The sequence below is a fragment of the Lepidothrix coronata genome, unplaced genomic scaffold, assembly GCF_001604755.1.
Source record: "Lepidothrix coronata isolate B3197 unplaced genomic scaffold, Lepidothrix_coronata-1.0 Scaffold26, whole genome shotgun sequence".
NCBI classification, from domain to species: Eukaryota; Metazoa; Chordata; class Aves; order Passeriformes; family Pipridae; genus Lepidothrix; species Lepidothrix coronata.
In genome coordinates this window covers 4,774,744-4,798,778 of record NW_016690206.1, presented here as the reverse complement: position 1 = coordinate 4,798,778, position 24,035 = coordinate 4,774,744, and positions in this window count along the sequence as shown.

The window sequence follows — 24,035 nt, the reverse complement described above, 5'->3', positions numbered from 1 at the left end:
GAAGCTATTCCTTTGTATATCAAGGATGTAACTGTTGACTCTGAAGTCCAATATGCGGAGGAAGTTAGAACTGAAGAAAGTCTGGCTAATATTAGAAAGAGAGCTATCAATATGCTGGAGACGTACTGTAAACCTTGAAACTGGAATCAACTGAACAAGGCATACAAATTATTTCCAGTACAGGATAATACAGTCATAAAATCATAGAAACATAGAATGATTTGGGTTGGAAGGGACCTTACAGATCATCCTAGTTCCAACCTCCATGCTGTGGGCAGGGACGTCTTTCATTAGACCAGGTTACTCAAGGCCTTGAACTCTTCCAGGGAGGGTATGGGCCCTGAAGGATTAAATGAGCCTGCGCACACAGAGTTTGATTTTGGGACTTGTCCACTGACACTTCTCGGTGTTCCCCTTTTATTCATATTCTCTCACAAACAGCACCTGCTGTTTTTCTTTTAGACAACCAAAATTCCCAGGAGCATCTCAAATCAGTACCCTGATCCCACACATTCACACTCCCATCATGTGGTGGCTGTGTTCAGCCATGAGAGAAAAACACACACTTATTATGAAGGCTCGTTACAGTGGTTTTCCACTTTGAGAAATAATGTTCTCTCTCTCAAAGCACTTAGCCAAGGTTGATCCTCCCTTTGGATTCTGATTAACTAAATGCAGGTGCAGACTAACTCAGCTTGTTCCCACAGGATGGGACATCCTAGCTTCTCTGGGTAACTTCACTGTTCCAGTGCTTAACCACCTTCTGAGTAAAGAATTTCTTCCTAACATCTAATCTAAACCTGCTCTCTTTCAGTTATAACCATTGCCCCTTGTCCTGTTATTATATTTGTGAATATGGAGGACCCTTCTGCTGTTGGACTGCTGAGAGTTGAAGAACAATTGGTACCGCATTGGTGCACCATGAACAATACCACACCAGCTGGGACTCTGTGACCCCCATCCATGAGGTGATTCATTAACTAGAGAGCCAGGGGGTGGTCAGCAAGACTTGTTCACCCTTTAATAATCCTATATGGCCCATGTGTAAGTCCAATGGAGAGTGGAGACTGACAGCAGATTTTCATGACCTGAATGAAGTCATACCACCACAGAGTGCTGCTGTTGCAGATATGCTGGAAATTCAGTACCAACTGGAGTCCAAGGCAGAAAAGTGGTTCCACTGTTGACATTGCTAATGTGTTTTTCTCCATTCTTTTAGCAACAGAGTTCAGGCCACAGCATGCTTTCACTTGGGGGGACGTTGAGCACACCCGGAACCAACTGCCTCAGGAGTGAAACACAGACCAGCTATTTGCCATAGACTGATCTGGACTGCACTGGAAAAGGGTGAGGCTCCAGAATACTTGCAATACTTTAATGACATCATTGTATGGGGCAACAGAGCAGAGGAAGTTTTTGAGAAAGGGGGGACGATAATCCCCCTGAAGGCCTGTTTTACAATAAAACAAAGTAAGGTCAAGGGGCCTGCCCAGGAAATTCAGTTTTTAGGAGTTAAATGGCAAGATGGACATTGTCAGATTCCAGTGGATGTTGTCAATAAAACAGCAGCTATGTCCACACCAATCAGTTAACACTAGAGGCTCTACCAATCGAGCTAGCCCCACCCAATCAAAACCTCCACATACTGTAGAAGGGGATAAAGTCCCCGTGGTGCATATGAAGAATGTCTTAGGGAAGACAGTTTGGATTAGTCCTCCCTTGAGCAAAGGCAAACACATCTGTGGGATTATTTTTGCTCAAGGAGGTGGGAGCACTTGGTGGGTGATGCAGAGGCATGAGGAAACACAACATGTACCTGAAGGGGATTTGAGTTTTGGCTGAGAACAGTCTGTAATGTTGAATTCTATAATACTGGTTGCTGAATGACACTGCCACTGTATGTCATGACTACCATGGGCAATGAGTAGAGATTACTTCAGGTACACCAGTTGTGAGTTCCTGATGCAGCTTGCAACCAGTCTATAGCACACTGGCCCTCCTGCTACAGAAGATAGAACCCAGAGCCATGGACTAAATGAACTCAACAGACAACTCGGAGGGATGGCCATTGGCTACGGAAATGATACCTGTGCTTGTGTATATTTTTATATATATGTAAATGTATATAGTTGAAAGGTATAGGGTCTGCGTATGATGTAAATGGTACAGAATAAGGAGTGGACAATGTCCAGTTTCCACCCAGGACAGGGTTAATTTTTTACAGTAGCCATGAGGGGGCATGGGTAGGACATGGAGGTTGTTCCATACCAGCTCACATCGTTGGTGGGGGTGGCGAAAAGGGACTCTTCTGGGGAGAAGGGATTCCTTCTGGTCAAGAAAACATGGCAGAGGGAGCCTTCCAGTATTGTCTATTATTAGTTTGGTTGGGGTTTTTTTCTGTGTGAATAATTTCTTTTCTTGTACACTCTGTCACTAGTATTGTTGCTGTTACTATCTGTTTTCTTGTCTCATTGCTGTTTCAGGTAAACTGTTCTTATTTCAACCTCTTTGCCTTTTGTGCCTCCAATTCTCAAGTCAATCCCACCACAGTGGTAAGGTGGACAGGAGAAGGGGGGAGTGAGAGAGAGCACTGTGTGCTTTTGCAGAGTCTCAGTTGGTGCACTGAATTAGACAATATCATTCCTAAACCATGACACCTTGACAAGAAGTCTCAGACAGATCAAAAAGCTTAAAACTGCCTGAGTCATTCTTCTCTTGTTAAAGGAAATTTAGCTACAGAGATGTCCGTGGAAAAATAAAGGAGAAATGTTATCTAGAAAGTTCTTGTTACTCATCAGTGATGACTTTTTGATACAAAACTTAGATAAACCAATCTAGGTGTGGTTGTCACAAATCAGTTGGAAGAAGCTAGTCAAGAAGATAAAGATGAGAAGGAAGATGGAGAGGGAAGAGTCCTTTGGATAGGCGTGGAAATAGAGACAACATAGATGAAAATAATAATCTGGAAATGTAAAGAGTGTGGGACAACTGGTTATACTGCTGAAGAGGAGCTGAATGTTACAGTATGTCACAAAATTGAGAAGGCATCAAGAAGGTGGTGCTATAACAAAAAGCAGAAAAGGCAATACTTAAATACACAAGCAAAGGCGTTATTACCCAGGAAATCCAGAAAGCAATTCATCTACTACACAAGTTTGTAAGATACTGGTCACTGCACTCAGCCTTGGGAGAGAAGATAATCTAGAGTACTAGAAGAGGAATAAGAATAAACACATGCTTAGAAAGTGTGGCATAGGTAGAAAGGGAAGAAAAGCCACAACTATTTGATCTCAAAACAGTAGACTGAAGAGCATGAGGAAAAGCCATCATAACAATTTTCATATACATTATAAGCTCCTGCAAACAAGGGAGTCCTCTGTGACCTTCCTGAATAGCCCTCTATAAATGAGTGATTCCATGTCTGTGATGAGTAGAATAAGACTTGGGATTCAACCACAGCAAAGGTCATTCAGGTTAGATCAAACAAAATCTTCACGGCAACAAACCACCAGTATGGATTTCCCAGAAATATAACAACTACGTTAGACGAACACATCTGAAATGACAGAGATATATTTGGTTTTAGCTGGCACAGGGGATGGACAGTGTTACTACTGAAGGTATTCTCAGATCTGTATTTTTGTGACTTTTATGGATTGACGGAGATTTCAAATGGAATAAAACTAACTACTATATACATAAAATCTTAATAGATATAGCAAATCTCACTGAACAAAATCTCACCATTTTCCAAATGTTTGTAACACAACTATAGGTCTACAAGATGCATGTAGTTCAAATAGTTTGGCTGAATCAAGAGACAACCAAGAAACAGAGGCAATTTTGGGAATGCAACCAATGAATATTTCGACTGTAGAAATACATAGTAAACTTATGAGACAGAGAGTCTCCTCTAGGGTAAACTATACCTACACAGAAAGGGAATCATGCTGCTCAGGATTATTGAATTACATGGCCTCTGCACCTTTAAACAGGTTTAAAGATGAAATTGCTCTTTGGAAGCATTTCTAACACCTACAGATCCCATCGTGCACTGACTTGTTGGCTGTGACTGAGTCTTCATTTTTGCTACAGTGGAAGCCATAATTTGCTATCACTATGTGCAGTCACTGGTTCCTTGCATCAGTGAACAAGAGAGCAGTCAGAGAAGAAAACGTGACTTCAAAAACACTAAGGGGTTTGAAGTGCCCTGACTTCTTCTACTATTTGTTCTGATGATGTGTTGCCTTGGGAATGCACGAAAGCAATAAACAGTTTCTTTCTCACTCCTGTGATCTGTTTGACACAAAGAGCACTGATTAGCTATCAGGGAGCTATGAATCATATCCCAGTTCTGTTGATCAGTTACTATTCACCTTAGGGGGAGGCAAGGTGTCACAGAAGTGCTAAGGTACACAAGAAACTTATGACCTGCCCATTCAAACTGCAATATTCCGTCCCTCTCCTACGCCCTGCTTTTGAAACATTCCCTATGCAGAATCCATGGAGTTTGTTCCATCAGCTGTAGAAGTGATAGCTTTTCCACAGGGAGGATGCTTTGGGTTTGCTCCTTTCTGACCCAATTATACTGTTTGAAGGTAACTGATATGGCTGTATGAGTCTAAAATGTACCCACTGAGCTTCTAACAAACCTTCAAGGACTCTGAGCAGTCAAGGTCTGCTGCTAATGGTTTCAATAGGTAATAGGTCCTCTGTTTTCCTGACGCTTAAAGAAGGGAGAAGGACAGTGAGTGAGACTGAAAGAGGATAAATGTTGGTGCAGGGGAAAGTAGATTCACTGCTCTTAAATGGGAAGAGACAGACCACGGATAGAGGGAAAATCTGTAAAGTGGTCCTAAACCTGGATCCAGCTGCTGCAACTGGCGACATGGGAACACCCTGCTCCAGGAGAAGCTTTGCTAAAAAAAAAAAAAAAAAGAAAAAATTATTGCATAAGGACAGGAGTTCATGGGTACATACTAATAGTTAACAGAGTTAAAGGTGTTATAAGTGCTACAATGTTAACTGTTACCACTGTTTCTTCTGTTATGTGATGTATCTCTGAAAATCTCTTATTCAACATTGGTATATGCTTTTGTGAAACACCAAATATCTGAAGCAAAGCAGCTGGGGCATTGTATTTGTTGTGTTTAAACTTAAAAATGTTTTAATAATTTACTAATTAAGTCATAATAAATTGAAGAGTAAGTGAGAAGAATAGAGGACCAATGACATTTTTCATATAATACTCAAGTCCTTTGTACTTAATACTTCGGTTTGTTCTAACTTTTTCTTTATCCCTGCTGTCACCAACATGCATTTTAAAAGCTTGCATGGGATTTATTCTTTTTGTTTCCATGGCAACAATAAGACTGATCCCTCAGATATGGAAATCTCCATTTATTCTAAAAAATTGTTTCCTGGCAGAATTTCCTTGGATCTGAATCCTGCAATTGAATATACAGGAATTTTATCCTTACATATATCATGTATATTGTATGTAGTCAAGGACAGAGATATTTGGCTTGCTTCCTAGGCTATTATTGTACTAGCTGATGATTTTGTTGCACTTCCATTTCTATCTGGAATTAGGAGTTAACTATTTTGCTGGCCTTTGAACTCATATAACCACATTTTTGGCTGTGAAGCTTGTGACATATCTGTTTCCAGAAAAATAAATGCAAATTTCGTTACTCTAACAGAGAAAAGCAAGAGAACATCTGCTATTTAGTGTATTTGACCATTTTATTTGAATGATGATAGACTTTGCATAGAATTGTATCTCTGGGTTTGTGGATTCATCTTCCAATCAGTTATTCAAAGAGTTACAGATGATATTTTTGCTATATTTATGTTGGGACCCATTTTATTTTACAAAGCCTTCAATTAATCTTGAAAATCAATAGGTAAAAAAAAAAAATCCCTTTGCCTTGCTTGCTAAACATTCTTATCCTTTATTAAATTTGAAATCAGATAGGTTTGCCTGAAAGCATGAGGGAAGTCAAGCTCAGACATCTGAGTAGAAGTGGAATTAGAGAAGAAATAAATGCTTCTGAGTTTGTGACTACAGTGAGATAAATAACAGAACTGGGGGTGAAGAAAGAGAAGTTCTGTGATGGTGTCTTTGGTGCTTCCTATGGTTAGCAGCTTTGGTTTTTTTTTTCTATTCACTCTGTACCCTTTCAACCCTTGACATAGTAATAGGTTAAGCTATGAAATGTCACTTATTTACATGGGGGTAAAAGATTCAAATGGCTTGCTAAAGGAGCTTAAAGCACTATAATTAACCCATCACAAAATATAATACACCAAAAATGCTTTTTGAAGTTTAATCTACTAATGACACAGCATGCATTAACATTTTCCCCATTTTTTATGTGTCATACATCAGTGGTTAGATAAACACTCTGATTGTCATCAGTTTTATGTCACTTTGAGAGTCCAGGTTGATAACTGCCATTAATCACAATCTCAGCAGCACGGCACTTTGAACATATCTACCACAGTGCTGACAGCAGTGACCAATAAGGGACATAATTTGTTCTGGTTAATATAAAAAGATGTACTTTGTTGCTTTATATCCACATACTGTTTCAAGCACAGAGAACCTCCAGAAGTCATGAATATTAGGGAGGTTGTTTGTATGCTTTGTACTCAGAATAGTTTTTTTCCCTTAGGAAAAAAAGTACAAATTTATAATGATTAAACTGAGAGTGGCTTTGTTCATGCTCATTCATATTGTATCAACTATGATAAAAGCCCTCTGAGGCCATGTAGTTTCTGACTGAGAGTCAGAGAGAGATAAACTGTTGCAGAAAAAATAAGCTATGCACTAACAAATAGTTAGGAAAAATACCAGTAGTGGGAATATCACCATCAGAAAGCACTCATAATAAAATTTTTGTCCTGATTTAGCAATTTTCACAATATTCTGGCTAACAATGAAACAACAGCTAAACATAAATTTCTGAACAAAAGAAAAAATCAACATAAATAATATCAAGCTTCATGATTTTGGAAGCTTCTCTTTGATTTTTTTCTTTTTTGAGAGGGAAAGGGAGGAACAAGCATCTTTGAACACTGGCCTGATATTCCTGATTTTATAGATTACCTATGCAGATGTTCTGAGCTATTAGATCTGCCATGATTTACCTATAAGAAAGTGTGAGTTCATTCACATGTATTTTGGTAGCTACCTGTATATCCATATACGCATAATAATTCCCTTAACATATATCAAATTCAATATATATTTAAAATATATTTTTTTTCTTGTTCTCTAGCCACTTCAACAGTTCTGATGGAACATTTTACATTAATGTGTCACTGAGGAAGTTACAAACTGAAGCAACTAGACTCATATTTGTCATATTAACACCATTAGTCAATCATTATTAATATCATTAAAAAAATTAGGCAAGGGGGGAAGATGGAGGGGAAGATGAAATAAAAATGTAAACTCTATTATGACTTTATACATGTTGTTAAAGATATTCCAAATGTAACTTATTTAAGAATTATTGCATTTAATACTAAAACTTTATATTTTATAGATATAAATTATCATTCCTTTGACCACAGTGTTGATTTAAGATTAATGTTGCTGCACACAGTGTAAGAACTAAACAAAGAAAGTATAAGACAAATTTGCAGAGTTCAGTGTCTTATGGAATTAATTTATGGGATGTAGAAAAAGGTTGAAGAAATAAGTGAAATCAAAAGCTGTTGTCATTGAAGATGTTTAAAATTGAAATATATATCACTATGAATAGAAGCTGACTTAGCCGATATTCAGTCTTCTTATTTTTAGAAAGGATATTAATTTTTTAATTTTTAATCTTTACAGTCATTCTTCTCCAATTTAAGTGACCAACCTTCTTCGCAGTTCATTAAAGTGGAACTTTTTATTGTCTTTTGAATGGACCATACTTTTACCCTAACATAAAACAATAACAATTTTCATAGCCTATGATACTGAGAAGGACAGACTAGATTAGCTAAAGGTCTCTTTCAGCCTTAAAGCCTTCTTATGTAGTAGCTTTTTGCTGGAAATGTCATAACAATTCTGTCTGATTGCATGATATTAAATTAAATTATATGCTTATTGAAAGCTAATTGGTTTCTTAAAAAGTACAACTAAATGAAAAATATTACATTAAAAAATATGAGGAAATTTTTAAGCCCTCTCTCTTAGCCCCTCAGGTTTTTAGGTACTATTAGTGGCTGTCTTTCTTGAAGGCATATACTATGGGATATATTTCGTACGTGAATCGACTCCCCAAGTGAAGGAAGATATGTAGTTTCTTTACTGAAACAGCTTCTTGGTAAACTTTTCTGATTTCTGATTTTGTGTGTGGGTTTTTTTGAGGGGGGCTTATTTATTTATTTCTTTGGGGGTGGAGCTTTTGTATTCTTGTCGTATGGTGTTTTCATTCAAATTCATATCTAGATATCCATTTGTTTAGTAAGATGGGTAAAGTTAGAAAATAACCACAGCCATACATCTCATCTGAGGAGAAAGTGCTAAAATATGTAACAATTCTTAGCTTCTAGGACAGTGTGGTCTAGTGCTAAGTTTCAATTCCTTCATAAGATGACTATTTCCTCCTTGCACAAAATGAGGTCATGCCAATTGTGATGTCTGGCCTGGAGGTAGTGTTTTTCACTCTCCTTAGTGCCAGATGTGTCAATTGGTGGTGATAAAAGCAAGACCATTAATTCAATTCCAAAGAGACTACATGGTAACAGTCACTTTTTAGATTTCTGCGCTCTTCTTCTGTCTTACCATCTTGCACTGGTTTCTTTTATTCAAGAGTTGATCTTGTAGAAACACTGAGTCAACCTTGAAGTAAATCACATGGCTGCACACTGCAGTATGAAGGCAGGTTTACATGGCACATCCCCAGGTCTCCTGAAGGTTACATATAAATTTTAAAAATTGTTCAGTATTTGCTCCTTGTGAGTAGCCTAATAATAGGATATACAGGATCCTGTTACAGAGGATCTACTTTTATGAGGAGACTGAAACCATTTTTAACATACTTGTCCTTTAAATGGATGTGGTAGGATATGCTAATCAGTCAGATCAAACACTATGAAGAGGATCATGAAAGGAGAACGGATATTTACCTTTATCTGCTCATTGGATGGATCATCCTAACCGTGCCATTCTGTTTCATTTTCTTGTCCTGGAATGAATCCCAGTTGTACCAGAGGCAGATAATTAGGTAAATGCATGTAAAATAAATATGAAATAATATCTTATATGAGTACATAACTTTCATACAGTAAGAAAGGAAGACATTTAACTTCTGTGTATGATCATTCTGCAGCTGAAGTCTTCTCTGCATGCATCAAACTTACTTTTTGAGCTGTGAATTCAGTGATCCTACAACTGAAGACAAAGGTATGGGTTCCAAATCAGGAGTGAATAGTTTGTTCTCTGCCTCTTGCCACTATAGCACAAATTATGCTCTTGGAAAGCAAAAATGGATCAAATAGAAGGTATTTTATAGATACATTTTCTCCTGTTTTCTCCTGCATTTAAAATAATATTAACTTTTCATTTTTAATTTTGCAGTGATCTGAATTATAAAGTAGAAAACATGATATAAAAGGTTAAATAGGTATTGCTCTATTTGTCTTCAGCTTAGAATGCCTCCTGCTTCCATTTTTCAAAAAATTTCCCTTTACACAGAGTTGGATAATTCCTAAATTATTTAAATTAAAGTTCAGGCCCTCATAAATGTGATATTTAAAGTACAGAGTGGGGAAAAACAAAACACAACTCGCTATAAAAGTCTCATAGCAACAAAAGCCTCTTAGACACTGAAATTCTGATTCAGTGTAAAAATATAGTAATTTTATCCTGATGCTCTCTAAAAACTGTAGGTCAAGGAACAGTGAGATTGCTTCATACAAAATCATAAGAAAAATAGCACTTTCAAATTTTGCCAAACCATAATGATTTTTGGAAAGCTTTCTGCTTGCATTTGTTTTGACAGCTTTTGAAATAATCACATAGTTGTGATTACAACAGTATTGGGATGTGTGTGGGAGGGGTTATCCTAATAAAGATATTTATTATAAACATTATTAGTTTTAATCTAAGTTTGTCTACATTCAAAGACATTTAGATGTCTCATGTAAGACTATTTCTAACTTCACTAAAGACACACAATCACCTTCAAGTCCATTCTGTTATGCTGGGTAATTAAGCACAAATATTTGATGTTGGGTTTATTTTAATCCAAATCAATTTGCATGTCTGAATTGTCAATGTCAAAAAGTAAAAAATATCTTCAGCCTGTCATTCCCCTTCTCTCTAACCTGAGTGCTGGCAGATTTAGGGAAATCCCCTATCAGTAAAGTCTTCGATTATATAATTGTGTCTCAGGTATGCTATCCAATTTTCTGCACCTTTGGATGCTCTCTCAGAAAAATCCACATTCAAAGGGTGTCTTATAATGTCTTAGGTCATGTCAGTTGTCTAAAACCGCTTAGTGTTTCATAAAGATCAAATTAAAAAGTCACATTTTCTAACTTCTTCATTCTCTGTGCGGAAGATTGTTTGAGGGCATCTTAGCCAAAGCAGAGGATTTGGCTCACAGATTTCAAACTCTTTGAGCATTTTGGTTCTAAATATCACTATTGGTTTAAATCAGGTTGCTTAGAAAGGTGAAGTTTCAATGTACAGTAGGGTTTTTTAGGTGAACATTGTCATTGCCTCTGTGAAACTCCAAAGGGTCGTTTGGTTTTATTTGACTTTATCAGTGCTATGCATTTGCCTGTCTACTACTCACGCACTGAAAAACAAAACCCTAAATGAATCTTTGTGTGGAAAGCACCAGAATTTAAGATCACATACTGAACTGTACTGTTGGAAATTCTATCTATCGAGTGATACACTTCAACTCCCCCCTCTCACCCACTATTCTTAATATATAGGATCCTCTGCAGCAAAACTTATGGTTTTTCAGTGAAATGACATTCCTGTATGGTCATTTTCCCCTAGCCCTAGCAACCTGTTTCTCAAACTTTGTATGGTGTTTCACCTTTGAAATAACACATGCTGCAAAGGAATTGAAAAGAACAGGTTTTTGTGTTTCAGCTGCTGCCAACCAACTGCTCATTTTTGATTCTGTAGAGCGTGGTAGATAAAAAGATTATATACCATGTTTTTATTTCTTCCCCTTGGAGTAATCACCATCTGGTAAAAAATGATAGAAACACTTCTGTTTTAAGCAAAGCAGAATACTAGTTTTACTTGAGCTTATTTTAAGATCCAAAGTCTGGATAGGGCTGATAGGGCTGTAGCAAGTCATCAAAGATTTAAAAAGAAATCATTAACTCCTCAATTTACCATATATAATAGAAAACATTGTTAAATGAATGAACTTCAGTGGCTAGTGTTCTTGGGGCACATATGGGTATTTCTGTACTTCTCAAGTCTCTCTGATTTATGGATGTCTAAGGAGTAAATTACAATCTATGTTACTAATAATGTAGACAACAGAAAGAATAACTTGAAAATAAAAGGTTCAACTATGTCTTTCACTACAGAAATATGGTATATGGTAGCAACCTACATTAATTAACACATTTTATATATATATATATGTTTCTACATATATGTATAGAAAAATAGACAATGGATTTCAGATCTCACATTTTCATAAGGTAAAGATAGAGACCAGTGAAGTTATGCATTTTCACCTTTACACATTCACAGGCAGTATTATTGCACATATCTTGAGAGCCGAACAAAATTATTCGTTATATCTGAAGGACAAACTAAGCTATTCCTCTACATACACATCTCTCCACAGAAGTTATCTGTGGAAAAAAAAAATCAAATAACTTTCTTCTAAAAACTGCAGAGGAGAAAGTCTATGATATCAACTCTGTCAAGTGACAATAAGTTAAAATACGTTCTTACTTTACTAAGGGATAATACTATCTCTGCAGCACTCTTAGTCAGAGTAAGATGATTTGTCCTATGTATCCTGGAGCATTAGTAGTGAACATCACATGAACAATTCTTCTAGCACTTCCAGTTTTACAACTTATGTTCAAAACTGATGCAAATTTAGCAACAAATACCAACATTCTGTCTTGAATATCCTTCTTTTCTGGGCAGTTATACAGTGACTGATTCTGACCAATATATAATTGCACTGAATACAAATACAAATCTAAAGCTTAAAGAAAGCATAGATGAAAAGCCTCATTTTACACAGTGTTGTCCCATCACAGACTTTATAAAATGTCAACATGACTTACCTTCTTCATCTTGATGCTATTTTAAAAAAAAACCCTGCTGGAGTAATTAAATTCACCTGACATGTCACCTCTCAAGAAAAAGGCTAATGTTTAGCTTTCATTGGTAATGAACATGAAAGCTAAATCCCTACGTGCTAATCCCTACATGCTAATATTAACACAGATGCTTCATTGTATTCTAAAATAAAGTTCCTGCAAAACTCCAAAATTTACTCCTTCTTTTTTGAGGCACTGAGATACACACAGAGGCCACATTAAAGCAACAGTATAAAGTAAGATTTCTTCTCCAACCCGGAAACAAAGATAGTTGAGCAAAGGTGCTTTTACAGAAGACTGACAGGAGAGGTTGTGGTGTGAAACAGACACATTTCTGATTTCAAACCTTTTTTTTCCTGTGGTATCTTGCTCTAGCTGACTAAAGAATGTTTTAACTAGATTTTAAATTACTGTAATTTTCTGTCTTTAAGGGATTTTGGAAAACACGGGGTTTCTATCAAGTCCATCATGGTTAAAGAAATGAAATGTTAGAGTCCAGAGAAAAGTAGTATCCCTTGTCCCCACGATTCTGTTTAGCACAGTGCAGAGTAGCAGCAAAAGCTGCCACTGGAGGGCCAAGGCATAACTTTCCAGCTTACTCCCTTTACATTACAAAACCCCAACCAAGCAACCAACCAAACAAAAAAATAACCCCAACCACAGTAATCTGACCACAAAATGTCAAAAAGACTCATAGAGAGCACAGGAACAGAATGAATTCCCATCAGTCACAGATGGGAAGGTCAAAACATATGTGTGAATGCAGGTCTTCCGGGCCCTGGGGTTAGCAACACCACTGCAGGAGAAGCCATCCTCTCTGCAAGAGACGTCATGTAATGTTGATTGAACATCTACACTGTAGAACACCTGCATTTTATAGTGTACCATGACAGATTTTTTCACCTGGCTTTTATCACAAAAGCTTGATTTTGAAGCCTTTGTTCCCTTTCTTATTTGCTTTTTGATTAAACATCACTCATTGTTATATATTCTGAGAAATGGTGGCCCTGCAGTGGTTGTAAATTGATAGCTAGATGTGGAGGAATAGGAAGGGAAAGGGAAAAAAAGAAAAGTTTCCTATAGTTAAGTGAGAAAGAAAGTTAATAAAAATAGGTCAGGCAATTTCAGCCCTTTTTCATATGAAACAAATGGGCTAATCTTAAGTAGGAGTCACACTTTAGGATCTTCAGTGTATCTGAGGCTCATCAGGAAGTGGCATATAAGTAGTAACATAAAAATCCTTTTTCATTGATATCAGGAAGTTTGCAGGATAATAGATTATCCTGCAAAGAATTTGTCTTACATCTGACTTTTACCTAGGTTTGAATAAATATTGCTGGGTCATGTACTCAGCAATGATTAAGCTGAAGAAGCATATATGAAGAAATCAGATTTTTTTGTAGAACTGTAATCTAAGTGGATGAAAAAAGAAAAGAGAAGGTGATATTTTTTTTTTCAACTCAAAGGACAAGCACTTTAATTGTGTACTTCCTAGGAGCAGAACCTTCCATAATGTAATGAAATTATGTTTGAAGTAACTCACTTACAAAGCCTACAAATTGAAGTCGTACCGAAACTCCTACTTATCTGTCTGCTGTAATTAAACTCATCATGCAATTGTTAAAAAAAATAAAGAAAGTATTTGAAATACAGAAGGAGAAGAAACTTTCAGATTCAGGCAGATAAATAGAAGACATTCAAGGCACACAAAGTTACAATTCAGGAAAGATTTTGCTAGTTGTATTTGGATCACAACTATAGCAACTGTAGCATGTGTCACTGCCTCTAATAGTATATGGGTTTAATCAGAGCACATAGGATGCCAGATGGGACTGGGGGAAGCTGTCAGCAGAAGGAAACTATGCTCTCTGATTTTTGCATTCCTGTGCAAAAAGCCACTATTGTCAATTGTTTTTATCTGTAAAACCAATGCTTTTGTTATAAGTCTTGGCATGATATGGGATTACAAAGCCAGCAAGCACCAGATGGCTGAAGAGATTCAGGCCAGATCTAGAGCTTCCTGCCAGCCCTGTTTCAGCAATCAGCACTATGTAGTAATACGTTCCATGTTCAATATGTCTGGGTGAGCAGATGCTCCTCACGTGTAGACACAGTAAATACACTGCCAAAACTGTAGCATGACTGGTAGTACAGATGCCTGATGAAGGTAAGAAAGAAGATTATTTGGACCAGTGCAAAGCACAACATTGTTGGAGTAGATAAAAGTTGTAATCTGCTATGCCAGTTTTGACTGAGGTAGTAGCTGGTATAGGATGTGTTTTGTATTTGTGACCAAAGGATTGCTGATAACATAGGGATATTTTGATTATCTCTGATCTGTGCTTACACAGTGTCAAGGACTTTTCTGTTTCTCATCTCATCCCACCAGCAGACAGTGGGTATACAAGGAGTTGGGAGGGGACACAGCTGGGACAGCTGATCCCAACTTACTAAAGGGATATTCCAGACCATAAAGCATCATATTATCATACAAAGCTGGAGGAACAAGAAGGAAGGAGGCGACATGTTCAGAGTGGTGGTGTTTGTCTTACTAAGTCACTGCTACTCATGATGGAGCCCTGCTTTCCTAGAGATGACTGGACACCTATTGCCCGTGGGAATTGCTGAGTGAATTCCTTATTTTGCTTTGCCTGTTTGTGTGGTTTTGCTTTACCTGTTAAACTGTCTTTATGTCAACCCACAAGTTTTCTCATTCTTACTTTTTTGATTCTCTCCCCCATCTTGACATGGGGGAAGTGAGTGAGTGCGAGGCTATGTGGGGCTTAGTTGTTGGCTGGGCTTAAACCATGATATCTGTGATCAAAAATTAGCCTTAACATAGGCATTGCTTTTACATGGTAATGAATATCAACACCATGTCAAAACTACTTTAGCATTCATTAAGCAGCTGCTAATATGAAATTATATCTTCACTCAAACAGAAGAAGAAATTACATTGACCACTGAGAGAGCCGGCTTTTCCCCAAAACTAAGGGCCAAAAGAAAGATTAAAACCACTCCATGGTGAGTCCACCCACAATCTTGTGAGCATTTTCTTCGAGAACATGAAACTGAAGTTACCTAAATCCTTTTAAGGTTCTTTTGCCTCATCTACTTACGTGCAAATGAGTTGAAATGAAATGTTTCTTTCGTCCTTTTTGTGTTCTTGTGGTTCTTGATTCCATGATCTGTGAGGATAACAGATTATTTCTCTTTAATAGAAACAAAAATAAAAAGTCACTTCTCTGAGAGTCAGGTTGTTGTGCTATGTAACTACATAGTTCTTGACCAGTGATAAACACCAGCACAGTGAGCTCCTGTTTATCTGCAATATGAAGTCCACCCTGTAGCTGAAAATTTCTGAGGAACTTCAGCTTTTCCTTGCTCTTTCCTTGTCTTCTTCACAGAACCCCATTTATGTCCTTGTAGACTGCTGTTAGGAGATCTTGTGGGAAAAGTACAATGAGGGTAGAGAAGATAAAGGGAGAAAAAGTACTGAGTGCCAAATAGAAGCATCAGCCATGAGACTTGAAATGATTCTTTACTTTTGTGTTTGTTTATTAGAATCATAGAATATTCAAGTTGGAAAGGACCCATAAGGAACATTGAATCCATGTTCCTTACAAGACTACCTTAAACCGTAGAACTAAGAGCACCATCCATACACTCCTTCAACTCTGGCAGGTTTGGGGTCATGACCATTTCCCTGGAGAGCCTGCTCCAGTGAATATCCACCCTCTCCATGAAGAACCTTTTCCCAGTATTCAATCTGAGCTTCCCCTGACACAGCTTAATTCCCTTTCCCTGTGTCCTATCACTGGTCACCAGACAGAGATCAGCACCTCTCTTTTCACTGCCCTCCTCGAGGAAGGTGTTGACTGTGATGAGTCACCCCTCAGCCTTCTCTTCTTCAAGGTGAACAAGCCAAGTGTCCTCATCTGCTTCTAAATTTTTCTCCATCTTGGTCCCCCTCCTCTAGATACAACCTGATAGTGTGATGTCCTTCTTATATTTTGGAACCCAAAACTGCATACAGAATTTGAGGTCAGGCCCCACCAGTGCAGTGTAGAGTGGGGCAATCACCTCCCTCAGGCAGCCAATGATACTGTGCTTGATGCACCCCAGGACACAGTTGACTGTTTTGGCTACCAAGGCCTACTTTTGACTCATATTCATCTTGCCATTTACCAGGAGCCACAGATCTCTTTCTGCAGGGCTAGTTTCCATCCTCTTGTCCCTCAGTTTGTATGTATAATAGAGGTTTCCCTATTCCAGGTGGAAAAGCCAGAACTAGCTCTTGTTAAATTTCATACAGTTGGTGAATGCCCTGCTTTTCAGTCTATCCAAATCTCTCTGTAGCATCTCTCTACTCTGAATGGAGTTCACAGTTCCTCTTATTTTGCCATCATCAGTGAACTTAAGGTACATGCACCCAGATAATCGATAAAAATATTAAAGAACATTGGCCCCAAAACTGAGTTTTGAGGAATGCCACTTGTATCTGGCTGCCAGCCTGACGTAATGCCATTTAGCATCTTTCTTTGAGCCTGGATCCATCAACCAATTGCTCACCTAATGTATTATGGACATCAAACACATTTAAGCGACACATCCAACTAACATCAAGCTGTTTGTTTCAGAGGTTTCTGAACTGAGCAGGCAGAAAGAGGGGAGGCTGCTTCATGTCCCCAGATATAGTCAGAAGTAAGGCTGGGTGCAAAATTTGATAGATACAGGCACACTGTATCCAATATGCACAAATATACAGAGCTGGCAGCAAAAATTAAGACAGAAAAAAAAAAACATCATACAAATACAGAAGGCAAAAACCAACTAATCCCCTTTTGTGGCCATTCAGGATGAAGGTCCATTAGTAAGAAACACATACATTTATAATGTGTGAGTATCCATATTATATATGTCCTACCTACTAAGAAGAGTAGCTGTCCCAAACCACTCAACTTGTCTAGCAGTTGCTTCTTCTAGCAGCTGACTCTCAGACCACATCACTGTCCCTGCTATTCAGCACAGATTTACGGCCACTCCAATAACTGGCTCCTAAGTGACTCATCCTTCTCTCTGAGTATCCCAACTTGATCCTTGCTGGTGATCATGTGCTGTCATACATACACACATAATGGGCACATACTCTGGTCGCTGCAGCCACTAACACCACAGACAGATAGGTCCTGGGCTTCTGAGCGCTGGTCCCATGACTGTTGCCAGCATTTATACACCTGTACACACACATGCACAACAATAGAGAGTCCCACAGTCAGGAAAAGAGCTAGAAATGGCAGTTAAAAAGAAAACAGGATGGACTATGTTTATCAGGCATAGAGCACATCCAGACCAAGATACTGCTCGCCTGTTTACATATCACCAGCCTCTTTTGTAATTTTATGCCTTTGCCCCATGCTTGCTCCTGGCCAAACACTCTGACTTTTCTTGCTTGTGATTCTTCCTAATGTGACACCTGGACATTGATGTCTATGGATTTTTTGGAATTTTAGCTTTTTGTAGATTTTAGAAGTAGCTGTACTATATCCCTTACCCTTAGCACAGTAGTTTGCATATCTACCTGTGGTTGTTTGAGACCACCACAAAAATCCAAAATCCAATTTCCAGGCTTCCCCCACCCCTTCCCAATATCTTATCTCAACACTAAAGAGAAATTTTCAGGCAGACACGTCTATGGACGGGGGAAAGGGGAAGTATATACATTTATTTTACACAAATAAATACTATACAAGCTAAAAACAACTATATATATATTGTTGCACACTTCTATGAGTCCCTTTAAGCCTTTCCCTTTGACTTGAGTTCAGGAAAAGCCCTTAGGTTGATAGGTAACGCAGTCTTTCTCTCGTGGGAGTGTTCAGGGAACCGGAACACTCCCTCCCCCCAACATCCAGCTGTTTGCTGAAGTCCTTTCTTCCTCATGAAATCCAAGAAGATAGCTCTGAGTCTGTCCTCCTTGGTTCTGTGTCAGTCTCTGCTGTGTCATTCTCTCTCTCACTCTCACACCTCGGTTCGTAGGCTGCTGCAGTGTAGTCAGCTTATCAAACATCCTCCAAGTCAGTTTTCAGTTGCCCCTGGTCAAACCTCTGTAGGGCACCCACCGAGCCTCTCTCTGGCCCATCTCCAATTTTGCCTGGGGTTTTCTCCCTGGCGCCGAGCTGCTTTCATTATCAGCCTGTCTCCTTTGGCTCAGCTTCAAAATACTAAGCCTCACATCCACTCCCACTAACAGTGAGAGGGAAAAGCCCCCGCTCAGCTTTTGCTACAGGTGTTTGGTCCAGTTACGAACTCCCAAGCTCTGCAGTCTGGCTGGAAAGGGGAGGGGAAAGAGGGCCTGGTCTCCTCGCAAGGAGCTTGCCTCTCTCTCTCCCTCTTACCTTCAGGTGTTGTGAATCCCTTCCTTCACAACACACACTCACTCCAACACTACCTCCAACCTTGGCTTAGGCAGAGTTGTGGGGCTGCAGGGCCCTCCTTCCCCGCCAGAGGGGGAAGAAGGAGGCCCTGCCACTCCTGACCTTCTACACCCACACACAGCAGCAGACACAGACTGATTGCCGACAAATTCCACCGACTGTGTACATATGATTTTTCAGCAGGAGCGAACAAGACGAACGGTGATTGGCCCTCCAGGGAAAACTGCCCTGACACCCAATCACCTCTGGGCCTCCCCACTTCCAGGGGAAGCAATCTCAAACTATGACATTACCCAACACTGTTACTTCATTCCATATCACTCCCTCAGAATTCCATTAGCTTGTTTAGACTTCCCTCAAGGTAGGCCTTCATTCTGTTTGGCTTGAACAACAAGATACCACACAGACAAAGTGACCTTCAAACCCAGAACTTTGGAGAAGCTCCAAGGACTGGACGTGCTGTGATGAAGAGGAAGATGGGGAAAAGGGGGTCCCAGAGCCCCCTGCCTCAATTTCCAGAGGGGTGTGCCAGGGGAGGATCTGGGAGGTGGATAGATCTGGGATTGGTTGGAATAATACCTTAAATTGTGGAATCCCGTGGACGCGGGAGGCTCATCATATGTATTCCCGTGGACCTCAGGCCTGAAATTAAAGGACCTACTCTCTTTATCTTATCTTATACATTAAATTGGCCCGGAGTCTCTTTTTCTGCGGTCTCTTAAGGCAACACACTGTTGCTGAGGCTCTCCTAGGACAAACCTAAGAGGATCTAGGGCTCATGTCCCTTATTGGGGATCTCCCATTTGTCACTGTGCCTCTGTGCTCCTTTCTGTATCAGGATGTAACTTAAATCACATAAAGACACTTTTTAAACTTAAAAAATACAGGTTTGTGACTATAGTGATGGTTTAGCAAGTCCAGACTAAAACATGTCATAATCCTATAATCATTTTACAGAACTTATCATGTTGCCTGTGTCTCCAACCTGTTTAACAAAGCTACTATATTTTGTTACCACTAGCTTTAGCCACACTTGGTAGGAGATGTGGAGATACTGTGGAAACACCAGATATACTCTTTACCTAAACCAGTGTAATACATTGAATTTCATACAGAAACACACTTGGACATGTATATGCTAATCTCCTTCAATAAACAACTGAAATGTTTAAGACAATATTTCTCTTGTGCATTACATAATAGTACAAGGAATAGCACTGTTTCAGTAACAAATTCTGAAGGGAAAAAAGGCAGAAAATCTTATTGGGTTGTCTTTGCAACTCAGAATTAAGCTGTGGGGGTCTCCACTCATTCTTATCTCCTGCAAAAAAGTGGAGATGATACTATCCCAGTGATGTTTTAATAAAAAAGGTAGCAAGTACGCATATATTCCGTTTAATTCATCATCTTCTTTCCACCAGAATATAATTCAGGAGGATGAATGTCCTGTTCTAGTCAAATGAAGTATCATTTACAAAGCTTCTTATGTACCTTATCTCAAGGGACGAGGCTCTTGCAAGGAGAGGCCTGCCATTGATTAAGCCTTAGAATATTTAAGGACAAAGACAAATGCATTTCATGTATAATTTGCATTACCAAGACTCAGAGAAAATCCAGAGTCTTATGTAGCTTAGCTAATACCTAATGCAAACAAATTTTAAAATTTTCATTTAATTATGTGATTATTCCATACTAGGAATTTAAAATTCCTAGTAAACTAGACTAAAAGATGTGATTGGTGTCTTGTTCTTATACTTTAAACAATCCATGTATGTTCACACATTTCATACCATAAAGTATGAGGAAGCATTTAAGGCAATAACACTGCACAATGTATGAGGAAACATTTAAGGCAATAGCACTGCACAATGTAGGTGAGACATAAGCCAAAGATTGCAATCCTGATTCCACTGACACCTTCAGGGAAAGTCTGCTAGGTCCAAAAGATCTGAAGCTTCACCCAGAGCATTCAAGAGTGACAGAAGGTCTTTAGCATATGCTTTTCAAAGTGTCATATGCAAGTCATCACCACACTGTCATGTCCTTGGCTACCTTTTTTTTAAAACAGGTCCCACTTATGAAGAGTACCAAAAGGTAATGGAGAGGAAATAGCTCCCAAATGTTTAATGAAATCTCTCTTTCGTGGCCCTGGAGCCCTCTAGTCTTTCCAACAAGGCAGTGGCATTCCAATGGCAGAACATTTCAGAGAATACAGGGACCCTGCTATGTGGGCCCCATGCATATCAGAAAGCCTACATATAAACAGCCAATTACAGAGTCATGCCCAGATATCTCCACTGTTCCTCTTTACTGCTTCTCAAAATTCCCAGTAGCTAGCTTCAAATCTGACTTCCTCTCATCTTACAGAGGTACAGCGTTTTTTATTGAAAAGCCTTGACTGGGATACATGTTTGCATAAAATAAGTGTCATCCAGATGTCATCCATCCTATTTCCTTCAGGGGGAAAAATGTTAAATAAATAATTATCATCAGTGTTGTGTAGCCTCAGGGAAATATCTCCCGTAGTTTCTCATTGAATTTGGCTTCATTCTAGTTAATTGGAAGAAAAATAAGTGTCTAATATGTTTTTTAGCAACAAAAGTGGCTTTACATTTCAAGGAGTTCATACAGCATGTGATTACGTTCCTACTTAATTAAGATTATTTTCCCATTAGGGAAAGGATAAAGCATATAATGTCACTATGATTCAGAAAAATAAGTGCATCAAACTCATACATACGGATCCTAGAGCAACATTAATGAATCTTTACAATTTTTTTGAGAACCTTAGTGCTACTGGACTAATAGCACCTTGTTTAATCTGTACTTCTGAAAGTCAATGGACCAGTGACAATTTCTACCAGCTGGGAACATGGTGCACTGTGTTCAAATTATTGCTTTCCATATCTAAACTACTGCCAAAATATATCTATCAGGAGCTTCTGAAATGGTTTCAGATGATTACTACCACTCACAAATGTTTTTAGGCAAAACTAATGAAAAGGCAATGTGACAATCATTGTTTGTTCATGTTAAAGAAATAAAAATTCTTTCTGTCTAATCTGCCTTTTAGGGAAATATTCTCAATTTCTATAAATAGTTACAAATGCCGGTTAAGATGTATTATTTATGCCCTTTCATTTCTGCTTGGGCAATTTTGAGTTCAATTGTCCTTGATTTTCTTAATCTCACACATCAGCTTTTCTCAAAGACTTTTTTTTTTTTTTTTAATAGTGGTACACTTGTGTCGTGATCATCATGTTGAAAAAATAGGCCAAAATATGACACTTATCAAAAATGCATTCCATGTGCAGGCAATCTCAGTGAATGAGAAAATTTTCAGCTGAACTGATGCTTACTTATGTATCAGGAGATGTTTCTAATGCAGAACAACAACAAAGAGAATTAGAGAAGATGATGACAATCACAGATTACACTCTACAGCTTCATACAGAAGGCATTGCTGGTTCCATCAGCAGCAGGTTGAGAAAATTAAAGAGAAAGAATTGAAAACTGTAGCTTTATGTGCATCTTACAAACTTTACAGAGGAATAAGTCACATGACACAGCAGGAGAGCTTTGTAATAAGTACAATTTTTCAAAGAAATTCTTGTCTTAGCCTTAAAAACATTTGTATGTGTATCAGGTAAACACTACCTATATCTATAATAACAAATTAAATTATGATGAGTCTTTTTCTATACATAGGAACCCAATCATTTAAGTTGCTAAAATAGTTCCTACCATTGTGTTGGCATAAACTGTCCCAAAAAATGTCCAAGCATGTTTAGAGAATTATCACATACTTTCATGCATTTTGTTTGCAGACATTTCTTACCTGTGAGTACCTTCTTTTGGGTAGTTTATTGGGATGAACATGGGCTATTACCTGTCAGTTCATCTCAGGAAATGGCTGCTAGCATATTACATTCAATAATATAGTCATACACTCTATATTTCCTGATTTGTTCTTTTTTTTTCATCCTCAATTCGTCAGGGAGTACTCAAATGATCAACCTGTGTGTGTGTACCTGTAACATCCTACGATTTTCCACCAAATTCAAATTAATTATCTGAATGGCAAGTAAATCCCTACAAGTTTAATGAAAACTGAAAAAATTAGTAGAGAGGTAGGACATAAAAGTACCCCCTTTTAAGTAAATATCAGCATAAGAGTTTACCCGTCACTGACAATGGAGAATCTGAATAACAGATCAACTTTAAGAAACACATTTATGTAGAATTTGGCTTCTTTTTCCTTTCTGCTTGCTGAAATGTTCATTGATTATTTGTTTCAGTATCTTTGAAAGAAGTAGATTTAGACTCTCTAATGTTTAATTCCCCATTTCATTCTCTCTCTCTATTCTTACCACCTCCAGGCATTTCCATCTCTCATACTGTTCAGGATTATTTCCAAATCAAGACATTCTTTGAAATTCCAAGGGAATGGCATTTGAGGGAGCTATAGGCTAATAACTAAGCTCTTGTGTAGATGGTCCTGTGGTAATTTAAGGGAAACTGGCAATAGTTGAGTCATGATTTACCCTTAAGCCAAATGGCACTGGTAGTCTTTGTTCTCTTCCAAACAAAGGGACTCAAATCTGATAGTCTGGGCATCCTAGTTCACAAATTATTCTTTATGGATTTTCTCTCATATCACAGAATCATAGCATGGTTTGGGTTGAAAAGAACCTTAAGCTTCATCTAGTTCCAACCACCCTGCCATATCAGTACAACATCCCCTTTCACTATAAACCAAGTTGCTCAAAGCCCCATGCATACTCAAGGTCTATGAGTGATGGAATCACATATAGAATAAAAAATAGAAAAGATAGCAAAAGGCAATTTACTTCATTTTGCTGTCCTAACTTCACCCGTGTTGATCCTGAGAGACATTTATCTGATCTATTCTTAGAGATCTTCAGGAACAGAGGCTGCACAACCTGCTATTCACCTTTCTGTCACCAGTGTTGAGTAACTTCTGAAATGCTTTCTGAAGTGAACGTCCACATTGCAGTGTGTATCCTGGAGAGTCTTATTGTTTCTGTCTTTCAATTATTAGCTCCTCAGAACTGAGTAACTGATTTTACTGGATATATTCTGTCTAAAGGATATTATAAATATCCTTAAAGGATATTATAAATATCCTTTAAAGTTAGTAATAATGGGACAGTCATTATATTGTTATAAGTCCTGAGTAACTCCTGTAAATTTGCAATCAGAGAGCCATAGAATCTTTAAGGTTGGAAAAGATCTTTAAGATTATCAAGTCTAATCATC